At 44.5% G+C, this 19783-nt stretch overlaps 1 protein-coding gene and 1 long non-coding RNA gene across 3 annotated transcripts in view; one reads left to right on the plus strand and one right to left on the minus strand.

Annotated features, from left to right (window-relative positions):
* Positions 1-1290: 1290 nt before the first annotated feature.
* On the minus strand, positions 1291-6457 carry LOC128838951 (uncharacterized). Its single transcript, XR_008445329.1, has 3 exons — positions 5980-6457; positions 5341-5458; positions 1291-4328 (listed from the first exon to the last, which is right to left on the minus strand). It is a non-coding gene; the product is annotated as an uncharacterized LOC128838951 (long non-coding RNA).
* A 6561-nt stretch (positions 6458-13018) lies between these two features.
* KDM4C (lysine demethylase 4C) overlaps positions 13019-19783 on the plus strand; it is a 428281-nt gene continuing 421516 nt past the window's right edge. For both annotated transcript variants that reach the window (XM_054032415.1, XM_054032416.1), the window contains exon 1: positions 13019-13119. The gene's annotated coding sequence lies outside the window, so the exon portion shown is untranslated. The remainder of the gene's footprint in view (positions 13120-19783) is intronic.

The raw sequence follows: 19783 nt of genomic DNA on the forward strand, positions 1-19783 counted from the left end.
TGTCCAACCCAGAATACTTCAATAGCTCAATCGTTGGTGCATTCATCTGGGTTGTGGACGACCCAGATTCAAATAACTTTTTTGTCTGATTCAGAGCAGAGACTTAGGTGCAAGTCCAATTTAGGCAGAGCAGGGTGTGACAGTGTACCCCATAAGGCTTTATGGGGGGGTGCTTATAAATGTATGTATGATATAACTGGAATATGTTTTGTGCTGCCTGTGCCATGTAACATATCTCCGTAAAGGTTATGGTCTACTATATCTATTCATCCTATTTGTACATATATATCATTTTCTACTTGAGGTTAAGAATATGGGCTGTATGCTTGCTTGGTTTCTAAGTAAGCTTTGTGAGGCATTTGGTCAGCTTCTTTAGGAAGGAATTCGCCAGGTTAAGTACCTGATCAGGAAACACTTGGGGAACAATGCATCTTGGAATGCTCCAATCCACATGAGAAGTCTTCCTGGAGACATGCAAGATACTATGTGGACAACGGTGTTGGCCTGTAAAGACTGAGTCATGCAGGGGCATGTGACTTGCCCAGGTGACTCCAGAACTCCATCTTGGAGCTGGACTTTGCATAGGAGGGAGGAGGGCGGTCTCCACCCACAAGAGTCTATTTAAACCCATGGGAGACCCCTTCATTTTGTCTTCAGCTGGCTAAAGAAGGAGCCTCTCCACCCCCCGAGGATACTTGAAGGAGACTGAAACAAAGGACAGTAACTACAGCGGGTGTGAGTGATTGCTGGACCCAGGCTAAAAGGAGATTAGCCTGTAAAAGGGAGCATTCTGGAACTGGTGAGGATCTTATCTGTATTTAGTTTGATTAGACATAGATTTGCGTGTTTTGTTTTATTTTACTTGGTGACTTACTTTGTTCTGTCTGTTACTACTTGGAACCACTTAAATCCTACTGTCTGTATTTAATAAAATCACTTTTTATTTAGTAATTTACTCAGAGTATGTATTAATACTTGGGGGAGCAAACAACTGCATATCTCTCTATCAGTGTTATAGAGGGCAAACAATTTATGAGTTTGCCCTGCATAAAATTTATGCAGGGTAAAACGGATTTAGCTGGATTTAGACCCCATTGGGAGTTGGGCATCTGAGTGCTAAAGACAAGCACGCTACTGTGAGCTGTTTTCAGGTAAACTTGCAGCTTTGGGACAAGTGATTCAGACCCCGGGTCTGTGTTGGAGCCAGACAGGGTGCTGGAGTCCTGAGCTGGCAGGGAAAACAGGAGCAGACGTAGTCTTTGCACATCGGGTGGCAGCTCCCAAGGGGGTTTCTGTGGTCCAACCTGTCACACAGGGATTGTAGTTCTGCAGCCCTCATGCACTAACCACTAGGCTATTGGCTATAATGGGGTGGGGTCAGTCTCTCTCTCTCCCTCTTCTCCTCTTCCCTCCTCTCAGCCTAGGCACCTAACTCCAGGAGAAGGTTCACACCTGAGAATCCCACACAGAGAGAGATGCCTGCCTCCAGCCTGTCAAGCGCTTAAGGTCCAGATCAATGGGAGTTAGGTGCCTAATTACCTTTGAGGATCTGGCCTAAGCCCCACCCCTTTCTTCTGCATTTCACTTCTGGCTAGCTTAGGTGGCTCTGTGCTCAGTTTACTGTCTTTGGAGAATCCAATTCCTAGTGGCCTAACTCTCCCTATACAATTAATGGGGAATCTGGGCACCTAACTCAGGGTACAGAATTACCCTAATCACCAGGGTGCCTACGAATTAGGCAGTACAACACTAAGTACCCTGGTGACTCTAGCTTTTAGGACCTCTAATGTTTTGTTGCCATAAGCAACTGCTATGAGTACAGTAAAGATGTTCCTGACTCCACTCCCATTTTCTTATATTTGTACATATAAAACAAAAACCAAGGTACTTGTAGCAGGTCATGGAAAGGGGACTTGGTAGCTGAATGTACTGTTGCACTTTCTCAGGCTGCAATTACAAACTTCTCCCCCTTCCCTACTCCTCTAGGAAGAAACAAAAGAATAATTTCAACCCCTTCCCTCCATTTGAGCATCCACACTCATCATGGTCCTGATTATCTTGTCAGTTGTGCAGGTACAACTGCCAATGAAGTCACTAGGAGTCACCTGGGTAGAACTCACAGAATAATCAGGTCCTACTGTTGCCAACCCATCAGCAACAACAGCCTCTTAATGGCAGTGCTCTTGTGAATGATATTACTGTAGTGAAGTAAATAACTTACCTAAGCAGCTACACATAAGCGAGTTGAAAAAAACTACAGGAATGGAATACATTTTACTGATTTTACTAAATACTAGAGTTGGACTCAAGTTGCAATTTACAGATCTAGCATTAAGTAAAGGGTCTTTGAATGCAGAGTTTGACCTATTAACAAATAGGGGCCTTTTGCAAAAGTGAGTCAGATCTTTGTTTGGATCATTTTAATGCCCTCAAACTCTGGGGTGTTCAGAAACAAGTTTTTGGTTTGGGATCAAGCCTTAATAAACACCAATTATATCAAACAATTATACACAGAACTCTTGTTAGTAAGACAACAAAAAGGTTGTTGGTGGGTATGACGTTATTGATATAATCTGGGACCATATAGATCATTGTTGCAACCAAGGTCCTTAGTGGCACCAAATCTTGTATAAAGGGGGTCAAATGAGGTGTCTAAGACAAGGTTATGGTTTGCTGGTTGTGATTATGCAGTCTATATGTGTGTATCAATTTTGTAGTTGAAGTTATGAATATTGGCTCTAAACTGTCTGTATTTCAATCTTATGCTATGCTTCTGGGAGACATCCCAGACAAGTTGGTGTTAGCTCTGCCTAGCCTGCTTGATGGCCTATTAAGGACCATCAGCTATACAATTGATCCATGGAAAGAAGGCAGATACGCCTTGTAACTCAGCAAAGTATGCAGGAACTTGCCCATGTGACTCCAGACTCCATTTTGCTGTAATTTTCCACAGTAAGGACAAAGCGGTGTTCTTACACCTGGAAAAGACTATAAAAGGCTGATGCCTCATCTCCATCTTGTCTTCAATCCTGCTTCTTACCTCTGGAGGGACTTTGCTACAAACTGAAGCTCTACAAAAAGGACTGATGACCCATCCCAGCTGGGGATGTATTCCAGAGACTTGATTTGAACCTGCAGTTTATTCCATCACTGCTACAAGCCTGAACCAAGAACTTCGCCATAGCTGTATGTAATTGATTCCATTTAACCAATTCTAACTCTCATCTCTATCTTTTTCCTTTTATGACTAAATGTTTAGATTTTAGATTCTAAAGGATTGGCAACAGCGTGATTTGTGGGTAAGATCTGATTTGTATATTGACCTGGGTCTGGGGCTTGGTCCTTTGGGATCAGGAGAACCTTTTTTCTTTTCCTGGGGTATTGGTTTTCATAACCATTCATCCCCATAACGAGTGGCACTGGTGGCGATACTGGGAAACTGGAGTGTCTAAGGGAATTGCTTCTGTGACTTGTGGTTGGTTTGCCTTAAAGGTGGAAAAAGCCCAGCCTTGGGCTGTAACTGCCCTGTTTAAGCAATTTGTCCTGAATTGGCACTTTCATTTGGGTCCTGCCAGGCCATGTCTGTGCCAATCACACACTGTTTTAATTTATATAATCTATTCAGTGTCAATCTATTTTGTGTCCATTGAGATGTAAAATGCTTGTAGCTTTTAATTTAGATTAATGTACTTTAATAATACTAGAATTCATTCTTTTTATAGGAAAAATACATACAAAGAACAAATGTATCCCTGGAAATATTTTATTTTTATTGAAAATACAGGATCAAAGTTATAACTGGTATGAGCTGGCACCACTCATTACTTCAATGCACAGCTGAATTTGGCCTACAGAGTGCAGAGGGCATAAACACATACCAATGGTGCTATATACTTCTGTTGGCTAAACAATGGCTTTGATCCATACACTTCATTCTCTAGGTTGCTATTTTTGTACTGGGACTTTCCAAATAGATACATTAGTTTTAGATGTGGAGGCTGACATATCTCAAAGAGACAATGCCTTGCAACAGCTTCCCCCCCTTCCTAGGGTTCCTTGGAAAGAACCAATGTAGTAGTTGTACTACAGAAATTACTATTAATGAGAAATCATACTGTGCCATTGACTTATTAGTTAAAGCTGCTCACTGAAAGCAATTAATGCTGCATGGCACAGTATAGTCCCAGCTGGTCAGTGATATTCTCATTAACTTCTGTTGTTTCTGGGGTGAAGGAGAACATATTTAGTGAGGATTTCCAGTTACTAAACTCTTCCTTTTTTGATGTGGCAGCAGAGAGACATGTGAATGAAGCACCACTCCGAGCATTCTAGAAGACAGAGGTGGATACATCTCAGCTATTGCTTATTTATGTTAAATTTACATAGAAAGTTTTTTTTAAATTTTCAGTACTACAAAGACTTTGTTAGCTTGATTACATCCACAAACTCTAACTGTTTTGCATGTACTGTTGCTATGTCATGCATGACCACGAAGCATGTGCATGGGGGGGTGGAAAGGAGAGGGAAACAGAGGGGGCGGGGTAAGAAAAAAAAGAAAGAAAAATGAAATCTGAGCATAACTACAAGCCTAAATTTGTGTATGCAATTGTTTGCATGTGTAAGCGGGGGAATGGTCCTGCTATTGTGGGGAACTTTCCTGGCTTCCGCACTACCCCAGTGAAATGGGCTAGCAGAAGGATATGAGTCCTTGCTCCCACTTCCTTTACCCAGAGGCCTCCCTGCCCTTGAGGACTCCCCTTGCTCTCTCCTGTCTGGCAGAGTCCTTGTAAACCCCAACAAGGCTGGGCCCAGGATTCCTAGGGGGCTCGACCCCCAACCTTGCTGTGGTCACCAAGGACAGGGGCTAGCATGTTCCCACACCGGGGTACTCTCTCTGCACTGGACACTTCCCTGACCCACTGATCATTACATACGATTTAAAGAAAATGCAATTTATTTAATCAGCAATTAGTTTTAAAAGGAATAAGGAAAAATGAGTAAGGTTAAAGGAAAACACATCACCCCACTCTGTGGCAGGGAACATTACAAACAGTGTCTCTGGAACGTCAGGGCAGTTCAGTCTGTTCCTTGTAGGTCCCAGGCTCCTTCTCAGGCCCTGGCTGTGCTGCAGAGACGCTGCGGGTCGGACACTTGCTCTGGCGGTGGCCACACGCTCTCAGGCTCTAGGTGGCAGGACCCTTCTTCCCAGTGTCGCCCCCACCCTGTTGGGGTTACAATCCCCCTCCAAGTCTGGCCCGCAGAGCCTCTTGGCTGAGGTGTCCCCCTGTGCTGGGCCCACTGCCCAGGGTCCCCCTCGCTCTCCCCAGTTGCTCACCGCACCTGGCTCCGGACTGCTCCAGCTCCAGCTCTATTCTGCCTCAGCACGGCTGCTGCTGCTGCTCTGCCTCCAGCATCCTGGGCTGCTTCTCTGGCCCTGGTTGCTGCAGCTCTCTGTGGGCTGGATCACAGAAACCCCCTTGGGAAGTGCCAACTGATGTGCCAAGACGACTTCTGCCCCTGCTTTCCCTGCCAGTTGGGGACTCCAGCACCCCATCTTATTGAGCCAGACATGCCAGTCTGCTCCAGTACAGACCCAGGGTTTGAACCACATGTCCCAAAGCTGCAGACTTAACTGAAAGCAGAACACTTACAGAAGTGTTCCTGTCTTTAACACTCAGATGCCCAACTCCCAGTGGAGTCTAAACCCCAAATAAATCCATTTTACCCTGTATAAAGCTCATAAATTGTTTGCCCTCTATAACACTGATAGAGAGAGATGCACAGCTGTTTGCCCCCTTTCCCCCACCCCCCTGGTATTAATACATACTCTGGGTTAATTAATAAGTAAAAAGTGATTTTATTAAATACAGAAAGTAGGATTTAAGTGGTTCCAAGTAGTAATAGACAGAACAAAGTGAATAAAACACACAAGTCTGAGTCTAATACAGTAAGACAACTGAGTACAGATAAAAACCTCACCCTTAGAGGAATCCAGTAAGTCTCCTTCTAGTCTGGGTCCAGCAATCACTCACACCTGCTGTAGTTACTGTCCTTTGTTCCAGTTTCTTTCAGGAATCCTTGGGGGTGGAGAGGCTCTCTATTTAGCCAGCTCAAGACCAAAATGGAGGGGTCTCCCAAGGGTTTACATAGACTATCTCTTGTGGGTGGAGACCCCCTCCTCTCTCCTATGCAAAGTCCAGCTCGAAGATGGAGTTTTGGAGTCACATGGGCAAGTCACATGACCACGCATGACTGAGTTTCTTACCAGCCAAGCCACATTCCTGGGAAAGCTCCGATGTGGATTGGCGTCTTCAAGTTCATTGTTGGCTTAAGTGGTTCTTGATTGGGCACTTAATTTGCACATTCCTTTCTCAAGAAGCTGACCAAATGTTTTACTAAGGCTATCAAGCAAGTATACAGCCAATATTCCTAACTTCAAGTACAAAACTGATGCATGCATACAAATAGGAGGAATGTACTCAGTAGCTCATAACCTTTACATAGATATGTTACATGGCATATGTAGCATAAAACATATTCCAAATTATCATATATACACTCATAAGCATATTCCCATGAAGCCTTATGGGGTACACTCTCCTCCCAGGACAGGTCTGCTCTGCAGGCTGCTTCTGTGACTAGGGTGACCAGATGTCCCGATTTTATAGGGACAGTCCCGATTTTGGGGTCTTTTTCTTATATAGGCTCCTATTACCCCCCAACCCCCCTCCCAGTTTTTCACATTTGCTGTCTGGTCACCCTATCTGTGACTCTGCTCCCACCACTGACCTGCTTCGTGGGCTGCTTGTCTGGCCCCTCTGGCTCTGGTTGCTGCAGCTCTCCTCCCAGGGCAGCTCTGCTCTCTCTGGGCTGTGCTCTGGCTTTGGGGCTGCAGCCCTGCTCCCAGCACAGGGGCTGCTTTTCTGGCCCCTCTGGATCTGGCACAGCTCTGCTCCCCAGCTCAGCTTGGGCCCCTGCTTTCTCCTTAGTTCGGCCCCACTCTGTCTGACCCAGGCAATTCCAGCTCACACGGAAGACGGGACCCATCCTGGCTTTCTGACTCCTTGATTAGCCTGCCCGCCCTGTCAATCAGGCTGACCTGGAGCATTGTTCCTGGGGACTGTCAGTCTCAGGGTCCTGATTTCTCATTGACCCTTCCCCTTTCTTTTAGTGCTGGGAGCTAACCAACCAAAACACCCCCACTGAATGTTAGTAAGTGGACCACAGTCCCCTTACATTTGCACAAATCGGCAGAGTGCATGTGAAAATGTCTGTTTGGGTTAATGTCATCTGTACCCGGTAAGTCTGATTAAAAACAGTTGATTCAGAACAGTATCCAGATTGGTCTGGCTTTTTAAGTAAAACCCTGCTGGTTACCATTTCGAGTCCACCTCTGTCACTTCTTTATGATTAAGGGGTTACATGATAAATGACTATCAGAACAATATTTAAAGGGTGCAAACAGCAACAGGATAGATGATTTGATAGAAGTGATCAAAAAAGATACCGTTAAATTTCACTTCACTGAATATGACATTCTTAAGATGTATAGCTAGAAAAAAAAGCCTGACTGAATGCTAATGGCTGTTTTTTCTTAGATCTGCTGCATTGTTTGCTACTTCAGGACTGCCATCTGGTGTTTTCACATAATATGACAAGGAAATTCATAGGGGAGTTCATCGTATGTTAAAAAGCTGGCTCTCTTCATGTAAACCAGTGTTTCCCAAACTTGGGACGCTGCTTGTTTAGGGAAAGCCCCTGTCGGGCTGGGCCGGTTTGTTTACCTGCCGCGTCCGCAGGTCCGGCCGATCGCGGCTTCCACTGGCCGCGGTTCGCTGCTCCAGGCTAATGGAAGCTGCTGGAAGTGGCGCGGGCTGAGGGATGATATTAAGGCTAATCCCAAGTGTGAGAATACAAGGTGCTACCATGTTGGAGGTCTGATTTAGACTCCTGGGGAGTGCTTCAAAGTGACAGAAAAACTTATTCCAGGCAAAAGAAAGATATGAGTTATTGTAGCAGATATTCCTAACCTCTAGACCAAGGGCACAGGAATTATTACAGGGCCTGAAAGAGGGAAGGTGGGAACACTGTGGCAGAAAGGCTAATTTTATGTCCTGTTATGCTGGAGCATTTATCTGTGAAGTTCTGGGTGGCAGATGCAGTACTAATGAGCTGAAAACAGAGACCTGTGCTTTCACATCTGTCCAGCAAATCAGGTTTGCTGAGCCAGTAACCTCGCTAAGGCCTTTACATTATCACCAGCAAGGTAGAGGTATACAGCCTGAGATTCCTCAGAAATCTAGGCCTTCCCATAAGGCCTATAAGTGAGAGGTACTGATCCAATAACCCCAGAGGCCTTGACATCAGACCAACACATTAGAATGCCTAAACCAGTGAACTCGCAGATATACTTGCTGAAAGTAACCCAGCGAGCTAGAGGTGCTGAGCCAGTGAGTTCAGAAAGTCCTGTGCCATAGTATCAGCCCACAAGCTAAAAGTACTGATTCAATGACTCAAAGAGATCTGTGTCCTGAAATCAAGATTTGCTAATCCAGTATCCTCAAGAAGGCCTGTGCCCTGATGTCAGCCCAGCGAGCTAGAAGTGCTGAGCCAGTGACTTCATAGAAGTCTGTACTTGGACATCATTAATCATCTCAGCAGGAAAGAAGTCCTGTGCCCTTTCTCTTAATAATCAGCCAATCAAGCTAAAAGTGCTCAGCCAGTGACATCACAGAGCCATGTCCCTTAGCATCACCCTAGCATGCAAGAAGTGCTTAGTCAATGACCTCCAAAGGCCTATGCCTTGACATACACCCAGAAAGCTAAGTCATAGAATCATGGAAAAGCAGGACTAGAAGGGATCTCGACAGGTCATCTAGTCCAGTCCTCTGCACTGAGTCAGTAACGTTCAAAGGTCTACAGCCTTGTCTTCAGTCCATCAAGCTATAGTTGTTCAGCCTGTTAACCTCAGAGAGAGCTGTCGCTTGATATCAGTCCAGCAATCTAGAGTTGCAGAGCCAGTGATCTCTTTTGCCTTGGCATCACTCTAACAAGCTAGAAATGATGAGCAGGGGTTAAATTAAGGGAGACATTGTTCCACTTGTCTCTCTCTGCTCGCTTTCCTCCCAAGCTTGGGAGGTTGAGGGGAGGAGAAAGCTTCCACCCCCTCCTTCACTGTTGGTGAAATTAGAACACATTAGGAAGGAAAGTTCATTGTGGGAACAGCTGGAGGAGCTAGTGTCCAGCTAAACTGTTTTATGCAAGTGGATCCCTTTTTGTAGGATTGAGGCCTTAATTTATACCAGTACTGTACCACTATCTCTTACTGATCATAAATAATACTTTCCATAACTTCAATCTTATGAGACAGTATTCCCATTAATGTTTTACGATAGAAGTGAGAACCCAGTCTTTACATGGGTAGAGATAATTTTGTATCTAAAATAAGAGACATCTTTTTCAGTGAGCGATATATCTTAAAGACCACTTACAACAGGAGGTTTGTCTTTTGCTATCCATCTCTAAAAATGCTTCAGTCTCCATTTCCTTACTGAGGAAAAACAAAATCAAATAGACGAGCTTTACGTTTAGTCCCAAGACTCAAATAGAGGTAGCACCAAAAGTGCTTCTCATTTGTTAGTAAAAGGAAACACCATTTATTTGTCTCAGACAAATGACCAGGCCACATTAGTAGATCATGTGTTCATCACAGTACTTCATTCTTTATAAGTATTGGCCTGACTTGCTAAGGGACTCAAAGTTTTTCCAGGACCCACTTCATCAATTACAGTAAACTGGTACGTGACCAGAACCGATTTACAAATTCAGATATTGGTGGGAGAGCCTTCTCAAAAGCAGGCAGAAAGTTTTGGAAGAGTCCTACCCTTATCATCAGGTTATGCTGCAAGACTCACCTCTTTGTCACAGCAGTCTCTAAAGAAGTATAATAAAAAATGACTCACTAGCACACTCAAAGGCAGAAGTCTATATCACGAGAAAGATGTAGAGCAGTCCCCACTGCTTTCCATAATCGATGTATCGTGACTAGATAATACAATGAGATACTACAGAAATGCCAGTTGATGTAGATAATGAATTCAGATAATAGGGCACATCACACATCGAGGAGGAAAAAAAGACTAATTATAGCAATGCCTTGAAAATAAAATTACATATTTTAGCAGTGCTTTAGAAGCTAAATCAAGAAGAGTACAGCTAAATCAATAAAACTACACTACATGGCAGGGCTTAATAAGCTGAATAAAAAAAGTGGCACATACAACATAACAAATTGCTTGCTAGAGATACATCAGAGATGAATTTCTCACTGTAACTGCACTGACCAGGGTGAGAGAAATGTGTGGCAGAAAAATCAGTTTCCTTTGTGCTCTTTCATTTTAGAGGCAAAGAAATGTTGCCACATTCATACCACCATTTGGACTGTATAGAGCTGTTATAACATATCTTGTGGCTTCCTGCCTAGATTTGGCAGTTCCATGGGCCAAACTTCAGAGGCATCCTCTACACCATGGGTGGGCAAACTACAGCCCGCGGGACTGTCCGGCTCAGTCCCTGAGCTCCTGGCCAGGCAGCTAGCCCCCGGCCCCTACCCTGCTGCAGGTCCACCCAGAGGATTCAGGGGGCCTGGGGCAAAGCGGGGGAGCGGACATAAAAAAAGGCGCCACCTGCTGCGGCGCTTGTACTCACTGGGCGGCAGCGGGTCCTTCACTCGCTCCGCATCTTCGGCAGCACTAAAAGACCCGCCGCCGAAATGCCGCCGAAGACCCGGAGCAACTGAAGGCCCTCCCCCTCCCCCCCCGCCGAAGTGCCCCTGAAGACCTGGACCGCTGCCGGGTAAGTAAAAATTAAAAAGGTGCCCCTAGCCAGGGAAGGGATTCTTGGCCAGGGCTCGCAGGGCCCCTGCGGGGCCCGGGGCAAATTGCCCCACTTGCCCCCCCCTCTTGGCGGCCCTGCCCTGCTGTCCCCCCTCCTCCGCAGCCACGCCGCTGCACAGGCAACGCTCCGGGCAGCATGGCTGCGCGCTTGTGCAGGGTAGCGCGGCAGTGTGTCTGGCGTGGCTCCAGACATGCTGCTCTGAACGGCATGGTAAGGGAATTGGGGGGGTTGGATATGGGGCAGGGAGTCCTGGGGGACAGTCAGGGGACAGGGAGCAGGGGTGGTTGGATGGGGCAGAGGTTCAGGGGGGCAGAGGGCGGGGGTGTGGATAGGGGCGAGGGCAGTCAGAGGACAGGGAGCGGGGGGTGAGGTGGATAGGGGGTGGGATCCTGGGGGGAGGTTAGGGGCGGGGGTCCCGGGAGGGGGCGGTCGGGGACAAGGAGCAAGGGGGCGGGTTGGATGGGTCAGGGGTTCTGGGGAGTCAGTCAGGGGGTGGAAAGTGGGAGGGGTCAGATAGGGGGCAGGGGCCAGGCTGTTTGGGGGGCACAGCCTTCTCTACACGGACCTCCATACAGTTTCACACCCCAATGTGGCCCTCAGGCCAAAAAGTTTGCCCACCCCTGCTCTACACACAGGACAGGCCTATGGTTGTAACCTTATTGTATCAAAGTGGTTGACTGCCTTAGGTTTGACTTAAAAAAACCTTTCCAGTTATGTGCTATAAACGTTTAAGCTTTATCAGATTTAAAAGATGTATTTGTTCTGACAGCAGGAAAGTGGAAACTGCCACTGTTGCTACACCGCACAAATTGTCAAGTAGTAGCTTCAGCAATAGATAAACCAGCAGCGTGACTGCGAGCGTGCACACCTGCACGAGTGCATGACGGAGAGCCATACTATTGTGGAAAGCCACAACAGAGAGATGACTTCTACATTTGGTTTCAACACTCAAATGAAGTCAGTCACCAATTTCAGCCAGAAGCCCTGTTGGGAGAACAAGTACGGGTGGATCCCAGATGGGTGGGCTCCCTCGCACAAAGACGCAGACAAGACAAAACAAGGATTCTCACAAAAACAATTGCCGTATTTCCATTTCATCTCTAGCTGTGGACAGCAGCCACGGCAGGGGGCTGTCTGGGCGGCCACACCGCGGAATGGGTCACACTTGCAAGGGTTTCTCCACAAGCATAAGAGCTTTTTATTTGTTAAGACCCAGGTGCCGAGCTGGTGCCGAAATCCATGTGCACAGCCAGCTAGGGTGACCAGACATCAAGTGTGAAAAATCAGAACTGGGGTGGGGGGTAATAGGAGCCTATATAAGAAAAAGACCCCAAAATCAGGACTGTCCCTATAAAATCAGGACATCTGGTCACCCTACAGCCAGCAGAGCTCCTTCAGTCTGCCCTTAGCTAAGGGGCTTGCCAAGCTGGGCCCTGCCCGAGGGTGACCAGAAGTCCTGATTTTATAGGCACAGTCCCAATTTTTGGGTCTTTTTCTTATATAGGCTCCTATTACCCCCCACCCCCGTCCGGATTTTTCACACTTGCTGTCTGGTCACCCTGCCCTGCCCGCGACGAGCACCAGGGCTGCTGGGACGGGTTTTACAGTGGGGGTGCTGAGAGCCATTGGCCCACACCAGGAGCCCTGTGTCCGATGCTACAGCACCCTCCCCGCATCCCTCAGTCCGGCCCCTGGGCGCCCCAGGCAGCGCTGGGCTCCTCGCCCCGCTGCCTACCCCTAGGGGCGCTGCGGCCCCAGAGGGCCAACCCCGGAGCGGGGCCCGCCCGCGCGGCTCCTATTGGCCGAACCGAGCTCCGCTCGCTGCCTCTCCCGCTCCTTGCCCAGCAGCAGATCCGGCCTCACGTGACCTGCTGTAGGCGGTCACACAGCCCGTTTCAGTTATTGTCCACGGTCCCTTTATGTCACTCCCCACCCCCATTTGATTACGCATGCGCAGTGCTCTTCCCGGAAATACTCGGTCGGACGGTTAAGTGGTCCTTGGTCAGCTGACACTCCATAGTAGTGGGCGGGGGCTCCCGTGTCACGTGACGCCCCCGGGGTGCTTCTGTTCTCGCCGTGCCTACAGGAGGGTCTGCGCATGCGCAGAAAACAGCTGTCATCCGCGCACGGAAGAAGCCCAAAAAGCAAAGCAAAGCAGGGAGCGAGTGAGGGGGAGTGCGGCCGCTCCCCCGGCCCTGCGGTGCCGTTACCTTTCCCGTCCAGGTACAGTCCGTGGAGCGGGGCCGGAGAGCACAGAGCCCCGCTGGGGGCAGAGGCCGGGCCTGGGGGTGCGGCTGGGGGAGCCCGCAGGGGAGGCCCCTGAGGGGAGCAGGCAGGGGCTGGAGCCCGCTGGGGGAGCGCGGTGGCGCAGGGAGCAGCGGGGTTGCCTGGGGAGAGGAGGCCGGTGCACGCAGCACTTAGGCGGGGATGCCTCTGCCACCTGCTCGGGGGAGGGGCCGGGAGCGGGACTGGAGTGTGTGGTCTGTGTGTGTGTGTGTGTGTGTGTGAGACCGGGGCTGTGTTTGTGGTGAAGCTGGGATGAGTGGGGAGCAGGGCACAGCTTGTGTGTATGGGAAGGGGCCGGTGGTGGCTTCCTGTGAGCAGCCCTGGCCCCGCGGAGAGGCGGGCAGGGGGGTGCGTGTGGGTCCCAGCTCCCTATGCCATGTTCACTGGCTACACCCTAAACCACCAGGTGGTACGGTGCTGCACTGGCTTAACAGGACGTGGGGGGATCACACAGGAAACCAGCCCGCTTGCCCCAGTTGTCACGGTGGCTGCTGCCCTTGTGCACGCTGTAGCTGGGCTGGGTGCATCTGTTAGTTCGGCAGCGAAATGGAAGGAAGCGAGGGGCAAATGCAATTCTTGTGGCGCATGTTGAGTTGTTTGGAGTTTGTGTTTACAAACATGCTATTGTATTTTAAAACAAGTGTTTTCATAACATTAATGGGAAAAAAAATCAGACTGCATGTGTGGCTTGTCAGGGTGCCTCCCACTTCTTATGTGATTGTACTTCAGAGTTGGATATGGGCATGTGTGTAAACTTGGATAACCTACTGTTGGAAAAAGTCCCATTTAAAAAAAAAAGTAGTGAAATGAATACAGCAGGTGTATCACTTTGGCCCCAATTCTACAATGACTCAGCATGGGTTGGCCCCCTACTGAAGTTGTGGTGCTACATGTGGACACAGATGTCTGTCCAAATAATATTAATTCCTACCTCTTATGTAGTGGTTTTCGTCTGTAGATTTCAACGTGCTTTACAAATGAAATAAACGTTGTTATTCCCATTATACAGATGGGGAAACAGAGAGCTGAAATGACTTGCCCAAGATCACCCCACAGGCCAGTGACTGAGCCAGGAATAGAATCTGGCTCTCCTGAGTGCTAATTGGTTACTCTATCCACTGGGCCATATTGAATCCCTTATAAGATTGGAACCTTCAGGAAGTGTTTTGGATCCTCTATTATGGGCTGTATTGTGGATTCTTTTGCTTTGCATTGTGAAATAGTTTTCAATATTTTTATAGAAAAAGATTATTCTTAAAATCAGGCTTGGTAAATGAAACTAGCAGGTGTCAGCTAAACATAATCAGTTAGTTCAATAGTGCATGGCATTAGATTGAGGAGATGCTGTTTTGACTTGAATTGTGACACTTTTTAAAAAGCCATGTAATTTCACAGATTCTTTATGTATGGATTTGAATACAATTTTCTGACTGTCCTATTCTCTCAATCATATTCTTTGGATTTTTTTTTCAAATCGTCCATTTTTCTGTTCTTGCAGTTTCTGTAAACTATAAATGCAGTAGAACAACATATACATTTCTTGTTGTAGTTGATATTTCAGTGAAAGTTAACCAATACAAGACCATAGTTTAGTACTGTCACCTAGGTGTCACTAAGTGGTTAACAGGGGATTGTAGTTCAGAGATAGGATTCCTATTGTCATTGTCAAAAAAAGATGATAAGCAAACTCTCAATAGAATGTAGCAAGGAATTTTCTGTGTAATAACTGCAAAAAACTAGAAAGAAAATGGTTAGTGTATTCTGAATTAATTATCATTTTAGGCCCCAGTCCTACAGCTGGCTCTGTGTGGGTACAGGGATTCACCTAGGCAGAGCAAGTTGCAGGATTGGGACCTTAAATTCTACATTATCAATCTACTTGAAAATAAAGGTAAAATCCTCCTCTCCTCACTTGTTCAAGTAATCCTATTAGGTTCATTTGGATTACTCACATGAGTGAAATGTGTGGGATTTGATCCCAAATCAGTAAAAGCATCATTGGCTTCAAGGTCTGGTTAATTTTAACATTTTTTTACTTTGAACATTTCTGTTTGGTTGTAATGCATTTGAATGAAGAGAACTGATCTTGTTTCTTTATGTAAAGAAAAAATTCTTCCTATTGATTGATTTTCAGTGTTTATATCATTTCAGAGACTGAAGGATCCACCTTCGATGTTCTTAAATAAATAGTTTTAAATTTATAGTTTCTTCCATTATTGCTGCTAATCTTTTAAAAGTAGGGACAGAAATTATCAGGTAGTTGACATACCTATAATTTGTAAGATGATATATTTTATGCAAAGCAAAGGGATTTGTAGTGATGGGTTAGTGGCTTTTTTTTTTTTTTTTTTTTAAAAACAAGAGAGAAACAAAATGGCACAGTGACCTTTTTCTTGAATGCATTTTTTACTAAGATATTGAGTATGATGGCATACATATTTGTAAAATTATTTCTCTGTCAGTGTCTGTACTTTGGTAACCAGCAAATGGTTTCACTGCAACAACGCAACCCCCAAATGTAGACAAACAAAAATGTGATTTGCAAAGTCTATTTTCCCTTGCTTGAAACTGGGGTAAACTGAACTGGTGTGATTCATGGCTACCCTTGTTCCACTTGAATTTGTGCTGGTATAACTATGACAGTTGCTGGCCACTGGTGGCTGAACTGTGGCTAATCCCTGGTAATAAAACCTATACTACATAACCTGGATCTACTTTTTTGGGATGTCTCCCAGGAAATGATTTTAGCCTAATAATAAAGAATGGTAAAGATTAAGCCATAATCGGGTCAGATTTAGCATACATTGCACTTAATGGGGGGGGGGGGGGGAAAGAGGGAACATTTAGACAGAATGAAGAGATGCTAAAATATGAAATTCTAAGATTTAGCCGTCTAATCATAGATTGCAATGTAAATATTAAAAGAAGAAAATGAGATGGAGTGAGTTATTTTTTTGGCTTGTATCTCTGTTTAATACAGTATTTTGTTTAAAATTCAGACCCTTAATGACCAGTCAGGTGGGGAGTTGTGTGCCAAACTTAAATGTACAATTACCACAGTTATGCATTCAAATCAGTAAATTACGCAGGCAAATGCGAATTATTATTTTAGATTGTTTAAAATGTGGCCTCTTTGAACTGGGGCAGCTGCTTAATTATACTGCTTCATGTTTCTTTAATGAATTAATTTTGAAGTCTCTCTTCTTTCAAGTTGTCTTCTATTGGGATTTGACTGAATCTGATGGTGAACATATCTTGGTTTTAGCTACATGAGGTGGCTAACTGTATTCAAATATAGTTTAAATGAAAATGATGTTTGAAAACTAGTTTTCGTTTTGGTTAAAGTATATATGGAACTTTAGAGTAGCTAGCACTTTTTATTATAATTTTCTTACTATTTGATTAAAATCTTTAAAGTTCCTCTCAATGATTGTAGCAAATAAGAATTGTTCTTGGGACAACCATAACACTTTTCCAAAACAAAAATGTATATAGTGTAACAGTGAGGAACTTGTTATTGCTTTTTGGTATTTTTTTTGCTCATTTCATGTCTACAACAAAACAGTAAACAAATGACAGAAAATAACTGTTTAGTATGCTGTTGCATTTTAAAAAATGCCCCTTCCCCTTCCCTTCCATAGAATCAGAAATTAGCAAGCTTAAATACTGGATATTCTAGAATGAGAACTTAATGAGTTATTCTTGCATATTTCAAACATGTAATAAGGGGATTTTATAAGGAGTTGCATACTGATGGGTCTAAAGTGCAGTATAAAACTGCTGCTTTTTTGGAGCAGCAAATCGTTAAGGAGCTTTGTAGGTTTCTTAGATGGTATTGCATTTAGTTGTACTATCATAGATTTATATATTAATCTAGGCCTTATTTCATTGGTTAAAAGGTGTGAAATTATAAATGCTAAATAAGGTCCTGATGCTGCATGCTTAAATACTTAACTTTATACACATGAGTAGCCCCAATGACTTCAAAGGAACTTCTCATGTACTTAAAGATAAGAGCATGGATAAGTTTTGCAGGACTTGAGTCTAACTTTGGGTAAAAATAAAGAAGCATTCTCAGGTTAAAATAATATTTAAAGCAGATTTTCCTATCAATAATTTAAGATGTTAAAATATAAGAGTTTGAATTTTAAATGTATTAAGGTTAAAACAACTGCATAATGCAAAAAGCAGAAAGTGAAAGTAAATGTACTTTTATCTGTAGTTCTCATCAGTTTCACTTTCTGGTTCTGAAACATTGGCAGAATGCTACAATTGCAAACCTTAGGCAGGATTATTTAAATCCAAAAACAACTTTAAAAAAAAAGAAAAGAAAAGAAAATGAAGTGTAAAAATACAATTAGGAAGGCCAAAAAAGAATTTGAGGAACAGTTAGCTAAAGACTCAAAAAATAATAGCAATTTTTTTTTTAGTACATCAGAAACAGGAAGCCTGCTAACCAACCAGTGGGGTCACTGGACAATCGAGATGCTAAAGGAGCACTCAAGGACAATAAGGCTATTGTGGCAAAACTAAATGAATTATTTGCATGCGTCTTCACGGCTGAGGATGTGAAGGAGAATCCCAAACCTGAACTAGTCTTTTTAGGTGACTAATCTGAGGAACTCTCCCAGATTGAGGTGTCATTAGAGGAGGTTTTGGAACAAATTGATAAACTAAATAGTAGTAAGTCACCAGGACCAGATGGCATTCACCCAAGAGTTCTGAAGGAACTCAAATGTGAAATTGCGGCACTACTAACTGTAGTCTGTAAGCATTTAAATCAGCTTCTGTACCAAATGACTGGAAGACAGCTAATAGGATGCCAATTTTTAAAAGGGGCTCCAAATAGGCTTGCCAATTTTGGTTGGACATATTTCTGGAGATTTAATCATATGACATAATCTTTAATTAAATATTAATTTTTAATTCCTGGAGACTCCAGGCCATTCCTGGGGGGTTGGCAACCCTAGCTCCAGAGGTGATCCCAGCAATTACAGGCCGGTAAGCCTGACTTCAGTGCCGGGCAAACTGATTGAAACTATAGTAAAGAACAAAATTGTTAGACCCATAGATGAACGTAATTTGTTGGGGAGGAGTCAACATGGTTTTTGTAAAGGGAAATCATGCCTTCCCCATCTACTAGAATTCTTTGAGGTGGTCAACAAGCATGTGGACAAGGGGGATCCAGTGGATATAGTGCACTTAGATTTTCAGACAGCCTTTGACAAGGTCTCTCACCAAATGCTCTTAAGCAAAGTAAACTGTCATGGGATAAGAGAGAAGGTCCTCTTATGGATTGGTAACTGGTTAAAAGGTAGGAATAAATGGTCAGTTTTCAGAATGAAGAGAGGTAAATAGTGGTGTCCCCTGGGGCCTTTACTGTGCCCAGTCCTATTCAACATATTCATAAATGATCTGGAAAAAGGGGTAAACAGTGAGGTGGCAAAACTTGCAGATGATACAAAACTACTCAAGATAGTTAAGTTCCAGACAGACTGCGAAGAGCTACAAAAGGATCTCTCAAAACTGGGTAACAAAATGGCAGATGAAAGTCACTGTTGATAAATGCAAAATAATGCACATTGGAAAACATAATCCCAACTATACATGTAACATGATGGGCTCTAAATTAGCTGTTACCACTCAAGAAAGAAATCTTGGCGTCATTTTGGATAGTTCTCTGAAAACATCCAATCAATGTGCAACAGCAGTCAAAAAAGCAAACAGAATGTTGGGAATCATTAAGAAAGGGATAGATAATAAGACAAAAATATCATATTGCCTCTATATAAATCCATTGTATGGATTTACATGTATAAATCCATACAATGGATTTATATAGAGGCAATCCATCCATCTTAAATACTGTGTGCAGATATGGTCCCCTATCTCACAAAAGATAGATTGGAATTGGAAAAGTTTCAGAAAAGGGCAACATAAATGATTAGGTGTATTGGATGGTTTCCATATGAGGAGAGTTTAATAAGACTGGGACTTTTCAGCTTGGAAAAGAGATGACTAAGGGGGGATATGATAGAGGTCTATAAAATCATGACTGATGTGGAAAAAGTAGATAAGGAAGTGTTATTTACTCCTTCTCATATCACAAGAACCAAATGAAATCAATAGGCAGCAGATTTAAAACAAACAAAAGGAAGTATTTTTTCATACAACGCACAGTCAACCTGTGGAACTCCTTGCCAGGGGATGTTGTGAAGGCCAAGACTATAATAGGGTTAAAAAAAGAACTAGATAAGTTCATGGAGGATAGATCCATGACTGGCTATTAGCCAGGATGGGCAGGGATGGTGTCCCTAGCCTCTGTTTTCCAGAAGCTGGGAATGGGCGACAGGGCATGGATCACTTGATTGCCTGTTCTGTTCATTCCCTCTGGGGCACCTGGCATTGGCCACTGTCAGAAGACAGGATACTGAGCTAGATGGACCTTTGGTCTGACCCAATATGGCCGTTTTTATGTAAAAAGAAAAAAACTCATTTCTGCCAGTAAAAAGTGAAATCCCGTTCCCATCAGGCAAAATGTCAGTGTGGCTAGGATTTCACCCAAAGTTTTTTTTGGAAATCTAGTTTTCTATTAAAACTT

This window comes from Malaclemys terrapin, chromosome 6, assembly GCF_027887155.1.
Source record: "Malaclemys terrapin pileata isolate rMalTer1 chromosome 6, rMalTer1.hap1, whole genome shotgun sequence".
NCBI classification, from domain to species: Eukaryota; Metazoa; Chordata; order Testudines; family Emydidae; genus Malaclemys; species Malaclemys terrapin.